Below are 8658 nucleotides of genomic sequence, written 5' to 3' on the forward strand. Positions count from 1 at the left end.
AATGAGTTGGAGTGTGCAATGCAGGCAGACGCGCTCTGGAAATGTCTTTGCACTAGTGTGACTATAGCAAAGTCCAATAGCCACGTATAGAATGCCACTAGGTACACTGAGTGTTTGCTAGTATAATGGCTTAGTTATCATGAGTTGGAGTGTGCAATGCAGGCAGACGCGCTCTGCAAATGTCTTTGCACTAGTGTGACTATAGCAAAGTCCAATAGCCACGTATAGAATGCCACTAGGTACACTGAGTGTTTGCTAGTATAATGGCTTAGTTATAATGAGTTGGAGTGTGCAATGCAGGCAGACGCGCTCTGCAAATGTCTTTGCACTAGTGTGACTATAGCAAAGTCCAATAGCCACGTATAGAATGCCACTAGGTACACTGAGTGTTTGCTAGTATAATGGCTTAGTTATAATGAGTTGGAGTGTGCAATGCAGGCAGACGCGCTCTGCAAATGTCTTTGCACTAGTGTGACTATAGCAAAGTCCAATAGCCACGTATAGAATGCCACTAGGTACACTGAGTGTTTGCTAGTATAATGGCTTAGTTATCATGAGTTGGAGTGTGCAATGCAGGTAGAGGTGCTGCAAATGTCTTTGCACTAGTGTGACTATAGCAAAGTCCAATAGCCACGTATAGGATGCCACTAGGTACACTGAGTGTTTGCTAGTATAATGGCTTAGTTATAATGAGTTGGAGTGTGCAATGCAGGCAGACGCGCTCTGCAAATGTCTTTGCAATAGTGTGACTATAGCAAAGTCCAATAGCCACGTATAGGATGCCACTAGGTACAGTGAGTGTTTGCTAGTATAATGGCTTAGTTATAATGAGTTGGAGTGTGCAATGCAGGCAGACGCGCTCTGGAAATGTCTTTGCACTAGTGTGACTATAGCAAAGTCCAATAGCCACGTATAGGATGCCACTAGGTACACTGACTGTTTGCTAGTATAATGGCTTAGTTATCATGAGTTGGAGTGTGCAATGCAGGTAGAGGTCCTGCAAATGTCTTTGCACTAGTGTGACTATAGCAAAGTCCAATAGCCACGTATAGGATGCCACTAGGTACACTGAGTGTTTGCTAGTATAATGGCTTAGTTATAATGAGTTGGAGTGTGCAATGCAGGCAGACGCGCTCTGCAAATGTCTTTGCACTAGTGTGACTATAGCAAAGTCCAATAGCCACGTATAGAATGCCACTAGGTACACTGAGTGTTTGCTAGTATAATGGCTTACTTATGATGAGTTGGAGTGTGCAATGCAGGCAGACGCGCTCTGCAAATGTCTTTGCACTAGTGTGACTATAGCAAAGTCCAATAGCCACGTATAGAATGCCACTAGGTACACTGAGTGTTTGCTAGTATAATGGCTTAGTTATCATGAGTTGGAGTGTGCAATGCAGGTTGAGGTGCTGCAAATGTCTTTGCACTAGTGTGACTATAGCAAAGTCCAATAGCCACGTATAGGATGCCACTAGGTACACTGAGTGTTTGCTAGTATAATGGCTTAGTTATCATGAGTTGGAGTGTGCAATGCAGGTAGAGGTCCTGCAAATGTCTTTGCACTAGTGTGACTATAGCAAAGTCCAATAGCCACGTATAGGATGCCACTAGGTACACTGAGTGTTTGCTAGTATAATGGCTTAGTTATAATGAGTTGGAGTGTGCAATGCAGGCAGACGCGCTCTGCAAATGTCTTTGCACTAGTGTGACTATAGCAAAGTCCAATAGCCACGTATAGAATGCCACTAGGTATACTGAGTGTTTGCTAGTATAATGGCTTAGTTATCATGAGTTGGAGTGTGCAATGCAGGTAGAGGTGCTGCAAATGTCTTTGCACTAGTGTGACTATAGCAAAGTCCAATAGCCACGTATAGGATGCCACTAGGTACACTGAGTGTTTGCTAGTATAATGGCTTAGTTATCATGAGTTGGAGTGTGCAATGCAGGTAGAGGTGCTGCAAATGTCTTTGCACTAGTGTGACTATAGCAAAGTCCAATAGCCACGTATAGGATGCCACTAGGTACACTGAGTGTTTGCTAGTATAATGGCTTAGTTATAATGAGTTGGAGTGTGCAATGCAGGCAGACGCGCTCTGCAAATGTCTTTGCACTAGTGTGACTATAGCAAAGTCCAATAGCCACGTATAGAATGCCACTAGGTACACTGAGTGTTTGCTAGTATAATGGCTTAGTTATAATGAGTTGGAGTGTGCAATGCAGGCAGACGCGCTCTGCAAATGTCTTTGCACTAGTGTGACTATAGCAAAGTCCAATAGCCACGTATAGAATGCCACTAGGTACACTGAGTGTTTGCTAGTATAATGGCTTAGTTATCATGAGTTGGAGTGTGCAATGCAGGCAGACGCGCTCTGCAAATGTCTTTGCACTAGTGTGACTATAGCAAAGTCCAATAGCCACGTATAGAATGCCACTAGGTACACTGAGTGTTTGCTAGTATAATGGCTTAGTTATAATGAGTTGGAGTGTGCAATGCAGGCAGACGCGCTCTGCAAATGTCTTTGCACTAGTGTGACTATAGCAAAGTCCAATAGCCACGTATAGAATGCCACTAGGTACACTGAGTGTTTGCTAGTATAATGGCTTAGTTATCATGAGTTGGAGTGTGCAATGCAGGTAGAGGTGCTGCAAATGTCTTTGCACTAGTGTGACTATAGCAAAGTCCAATAGCCACGTATAGGATGCCACTAGGTACACTGAGTGTTTGCTAGTATAATGGCTTAGTTATAATGAGTTGGAGTGTGCAATGCAGGCAGACGCGCTCTGCAAATGTCTTTGCACTAGTGTGACTATAGCAAAGTCCAATAGCCACGTATAGAATGCCACTAGGTACACTGAGTGTTTGCTAGTATAATGGCTTAGTTATCATGAGTTGGAGTGTGCAATGCAGGTAGAGGTGCTGCAAATGTCTTTGCACTAGTGTGACTATAGCAAAGTCCAATAGCCACGTATAGGATGCCACTAGGTACACTGAGTGTTTGCTAGTATAATGGCTTAGTTATCATGAGTTGGAGTGTGCAATGCAGGTAGAGGTCCTGCAAATGTCTTTGCACTAGTGTGACTATAGCAAAGTCCAATAGCTACGTATAGGATGCCACTAGGTACACTGAGTGTTTGCTAGTATAATGGCTTAGTTATAATGAGTTGGAGTGTGCAATGCAGGCAGACGCACTCTGCAAATGTCTTTGCACTAGTGTGACTATAGCAAAGTCCAATAGCCACGTATAGAATGCCACTAGGTACACTGAGTGTTTTCTAGTATAATAGCTTAGTTATCATGAGTTGGAGTGTGCAATGCAGGTAGAGGTGCTGCAAATGTCTTTGCACTAGTGTGACTATAGCAAAGTCCAATAGCCACGTATAGGATGCCACTAGGTACACTGAGTGTTTGCTAGTATAATGGCTTAGTTATCATGAGTTGGAGTGTGCAATGCAGGTAGAGGTGCTGCAAATGTCTTTGCACTAGTGTGACTATAGCAAAGTCCAATAGCCACGTATAGGATGCCACTAGGTACACTGAGTGTTTGCTAGTATAATGGCTTAGTTATAATGAGTTGGAGTGTGCAATGCAGGCAGACGCGCTCTGCAAATGTCTTTGCACTAGTGTGACTATAGCAAAGTCCAATAGCCACGTATAGAATGCCACTAGGTACACTTAGTGTTTGCTAGTATAATGGCTTAGTTATCATGAGTTGGAGTGTGCAATGCAGGTAGAGGTGCTGCAAATGTCTTTGCACTAGTGTGACTATAGCAAAGTCCAATAGCCACGTATAGGATGCCACTAGGTACACTGAGTGTTTGTTAGTATAATGGCTTAGTTATCATGAGTTGGAGTGTGCAATGCAGGTAGAGGTCCTGCAAATGTCTTTGCACCAGTGTGACTATAGCAAAGTCCAATAGCCACGTAGAGGATGCCACTAGGTACACTGAGTGTTTGCTAGTATAATGGCTTAGTTATAATGAGTTGGAGTGTGCAATGCAGGCAGACGCGCTCTGCAAATGTCTTTGCACTAGTGTGACTATAGCAAAGTCCAATAGCCACGTATAGAATGCCACTAGGTACACTGAGTGTTTGCTAGTATAATGGCTTAGTTATAATGAGTTGGAGTGTGCAATGCAGGCAGACGCGCTCTGCAAATGTCTTTGCACTAGTGTGACTATAGCAAAGTCCAATAGCCACGTATAGAATGCCACTAGGTACACTGAGTGTTTGCTAGTATAATGGCTTAGTTATCATGAGTTGGAGTGTGCAATGCAGGTAGAGGTGCTGCAAATGTCTTTGCACTAGTGTGACTATAGCAAAGTCCAATAGCCACGTATAGGATGCCACTAGGTACACTGAGTGTTTGCTAGTATAATGGCTTAGTTATAATGAGTTGGAGTGTGCAATGCAGGCAGACGCGCTCTGCAAATGTCTTTGCACTAGTGGGACTATAGCAAAGTCCAATAGCCACGTATAGGATGCCACTAGGTACACTGAGTGTTTGCTAGTATAATGGCTTAGTTATGAGTTGGAGTGTGCAGAGGACAGGAGGGTACAGTGCCAGGATTTTGGGGCTCTGGATAGAGGAATGGAAGCCTGCCTTTCTATCCCTCCTAATAGGCAAATGCAGCGAGGAAATCCCTGACCTTGGCTACACAGACGCTGGCGCTGTTTTCAGGACCTGTCACCTTAACTCTGACCCTGCCGGTTTGAGCCCTTAAAAGGACTGCTAGAAAGTGCTCTCCCTAAGCTGTCCAGCGCTGTGTATGGAGCGCATACAGCTGTATCAGCGATAGGACTCAGGAAGGAGCTGCGACAGTGATGTCTGACACCAAAGACGCAGAAGAGATAATGGCGTCCTGGAGGAAAATGTCCGGTTTTATAATGCAGGGACATGTGACATGGACATCCTATCACACATGCCGTTGCTTCTCTGGCTAAAAGTCCACTTAGCTGTGTGTGTGTCTGGGATTGGCTGACATGCTGGCCCGCCCCACAAGACGCGCGCGCTTAGGGAAGGAAGACAAGAAAAAAAAAAAAAAAATGGCGATCGCCATTATAGAAACAGCTGTGATCTGAAGGCGCTGATCACGCACACTATACATTGAAATGTCATAATAGTGTGATTCACAGAGTGACTTACACTATTACAGCAGAAACCAAGCTAGGATTTAGCTGTTTTTTTGCTGCTAGAACCGTTCTCGAACGTTTCTAGAACTATCGAGCTTTTGCAAAAAGCTCGAGTTCTAGTTCAATCTAGAACATGCCCCAAAATCACTCGAGCCTAGAACTGGAGAACCACGAACCACAAGCCGCGCTCAACTCTAGTCACCACCCGTCCACGGTCCTTACGGCAGACTCCAATCGGCCTCCACTGCAGATGGTCACCACATCCTGCCAACCTTGCTGTCCTGTCAGGGCCACACACCCGGACCAACTTCAGGCTCTTTGCTGTCACTTTTCTCCTCTCTACTACTTTCCTCCTTCCACTTCCTTAGCTTAACTCTCACTGCCTGTGTTTTCCCTCCTCCTTGGTGGGTGGAGACCAACCTCCTGGCTCCACCACCTGGTGTGGACAACAGCCCCTGGAGAAGGCAACAAGGATTTTGTGTTTTGACTATGATATGCCTGCAGGGAGTGTGGGGTGTGTAAGTGTTGTGCTCTGTGGCCTCTGGCTTGTCCATTCAATGTAAACTTCAATTTAAGCAAAATCCCTTTGTAGGAATAAAACTGGTAAAATATATAATAAAAATTGTAAATGTTTCATTAACCAAAAATACTTTCCTTCAGCAATAAAAAGGCCCCATCAGTCACAATTCTGCTCTGCTAGCCAATACACAGTAACTTTCCATCAGGTTTCATAGTGTAGTGCTCATCACGTCTGCTTAACACGCAGAAGGTCCTAGGTTGAATCCCCAGGAAAACCAATCTGTTCATGGTGTTGAACTAAAACCTTATCAACCCGCAATATATAAAGTTCTTGGCTTTGTCGCCGAATGACGGGATTATTTGGCTTCCATCACCAACAGAGCTACAAATTTGTTTTTTTTCCCCTGGCGGTGAAAACTCGTCTCTAATTGCCATTACTTTGCAGGATTTCACAGCTTTCATAGTGGAGTGGTCATCACGTCTACTTCACACGCAGAAGATCCTGGGTTCAATCCCCAGTGAAAACAGGCCGTTTTCGCTGTTGAAGTAATTTGCTATCAACCTGTAATATATGAAATTCTTGGTTTTGTTGCCAACTGATAATATATTTTGGCTTCCATCACCAAGAGAACTACGATTGTGGGTTTCTTTTTTATTGACCATTTTAGCAGAAAACATAATCCCATATTATAAAAATCCTGTTTGTTTCAAAATATATAGTTCCTTTAAATACAAAAGCAAATGACTAAACTATGTAGAAAAAAGTAACACATTCATTGTAAACTTCCATTTAAGCAAAATCCCTTAGTAGGAATAAAACTGGTAAAATATGTCATAACAATTGTAAATGTTTCATTAACCAAAAATACTTTCCTTCAGCAATAAAAAGGCCCCGTCAGTCACAATTCTGCTCTGCTAGCCAATACACAGTAACTTTCCATCAGGTTTCAAAGAGTAGTGGTCATCATGTCTGCTTAACACGCAGAAGGTCCTGCGTTCAATCCCCAGTGAAACCAATCTGTTCTTGGTGTTGAAATAATACCCAATTAAACTACAATATATGAAGTTCTTGGCTTTGTTGCCGAATGATGGGATGTTTTGGCTTCCATCACCAACAAAGCTACGAATTTGGTTTTTTTTTTCCCTGGCGGTCAAAACTTGTCTCTAATTGCCATTACTTTGCAGGCTTTCAAAGGTTTCATAGTGTAGTGGAAATCACATCTGCTTTACACGCAGAAGTCCCTGGGTTCTATCCCCAGTGAAACCCATGTGTTCTTGGTGTTGAAATAATATCCTATCAACCTGCAATCTATGAAGTTCTTGGCTTTGTTGCCGAATAACGGGATGTTTTAGCTTCCATCACCAACAGAGCTACGAATTTGTTTTTTTTCCCCTGGCGGTCAAAACTCGTCTCTGATTGCCATTACTTTGCAGGATTTCAAAGGTTTCATAGTGTAGTTTTCATCACGTCTGCTTCACACGCAGAAGGTCTTGGGTTCAATCCCCAGTAAAAACAAGCCGTTTTCGCTGTTGAATTAATATGCTATACACCTGTAATATATGAAATTCTTGGTTTTGTTGCCAACTGATAATATATTTTGGCTTCCATCACCAAAAGAACTACTATTTTGGGTTTCTTTCTTATTGACCATTTTAGCAGAAAACATAATCCCATATTATAAAAATCCTGTTTGTTTCAAAATATATAGTTCCTTTAAATACAAAAGCAAATGACTAAACTATGTAGAAAAAAGTAACACATTTAATGTAAACTTCCATTTAAGCAAAATCCCTTTGTAGGAATAAAACTTGTAAAATATGTAATAAAAATTGTAAATGTGTCATTAACCAAAAATACTTTCCTTCAGCAATAAAAAGGCCCATCAGTCACAATTCTGCTCTGCTAGCCAATACACAGTAACTTTCCATTAGGTTTCATAGAGTAGGGGTCATCACGTCTGCTTAACACGCAGAAGGTCCTGCGTTCAATCCCCAGTAAAACCAATCTGTTCTTGGTGTTGAAATAATACCCAATTAAACTACAATATATGAAGTTCTTGGCTTTGTTGCCGAATGATGGGATGTTTTGGCTTCAATCACCAACAGAGCTACGGATTTGTTTCTTTTTTCCCCTGGCGGTCAAAACTCGTCTCTAATTGCCATTACTTTACAGGATTTCAAAGGTTTCATAGTGTAGTGGTCATCACGTCTGCTTCACATGCAGAAGGACCTGGGTTCAATCCCCAGTGAAACCAATCTGTTCTTTGTGTTGAAATGATTTGCTATCCACCTACAATATATGAAGTTCTCGGCTTTGTTGCCGAATGACGGGATGTTTTGGCTTCCATCACAAACAGAACTACAAATTATTTTTTTTTTTCCCTGGCGGTCAAAACTCGTCTCTAAATGCCATTACTTTGCAGGATTTCACAGGTTTCATAGTGGAGTGGTCATCACGTCTACTTCACACGCAGAAGGTCCTGGGTTCAATCCCCAGTAAAAACAAGCTGTTTACGCTGTTGAAGTAATTTGCTATCAACCTGTAATATATGAAATTCTTGGTTTTGTTGCCAACTGATAATATATTTTGGCTTCCATCATCAAGAGAACTACGATTTTGGGTTTCTTTTTTATTGACCATTTTAGCAGAAAACATAATCCCATATTATAAAAATCCTGTTTGTTTCAAAATATATAGTTTCTTTAAATACAAAAGCAAACGACTAAACTATGTAGAAAAAAGTAACACATTCAATGTAAACTTCAATTTAAGCAAAATCCCTTTGTAGGAATAAAACTGGTAAAATATATAATAAAAATTATAAATGTTTCATTAACCAAAAATACTTTCCTTCAGCAATAAAAAGGCCCCGTCAGTCACAATTCTGCTCTGCTAGCCAATACACAGTAACTTTCCATCAGGTTTCATAGTGTAGTGCTATCAACCTGCCATATATGAAGTTCTTGGCTTTGTTGCCGAATGACAGGATGTTTTGGCTTCCATCACC

General features: G+C 42.0%; 1 non-coding gene across 1 annotated transcript; it reads left to right on the plus strand.

Moving 5' to 3' along the window:
* The first annotated feature begins 7832 nt into the window (after positions 1–7832).
* TRNAV-CAC (transfer RNA valine (anticodon CAC)) lies at positions 7833–7905 on the plus strand. Its single transcript has one exon. It is a non-coding gene; the product is annotated as a tRNA-Val (tRNA).
* The last annotated feature ends 753 nt before the right edge of the window (positions 7906–8658 follow it).

This window comes from Anomaloglossus baeobatrachus, chromosome 2 (assembly GCF_048569485.1).
Source record: "Anomaloglossus baeobatrachus isolate aAnoBae1 chromosome 2, aAnoBae1.hap1, whole genome shotgun sequence".
Taxonomy (NCBI): domain Eukaryota; kingdom Metazoa; phylum Chordata; class Amphibia; order Anura; family Aromobatidae; genus Anomaloglossus; species Anomaloglossus baeobatrachus.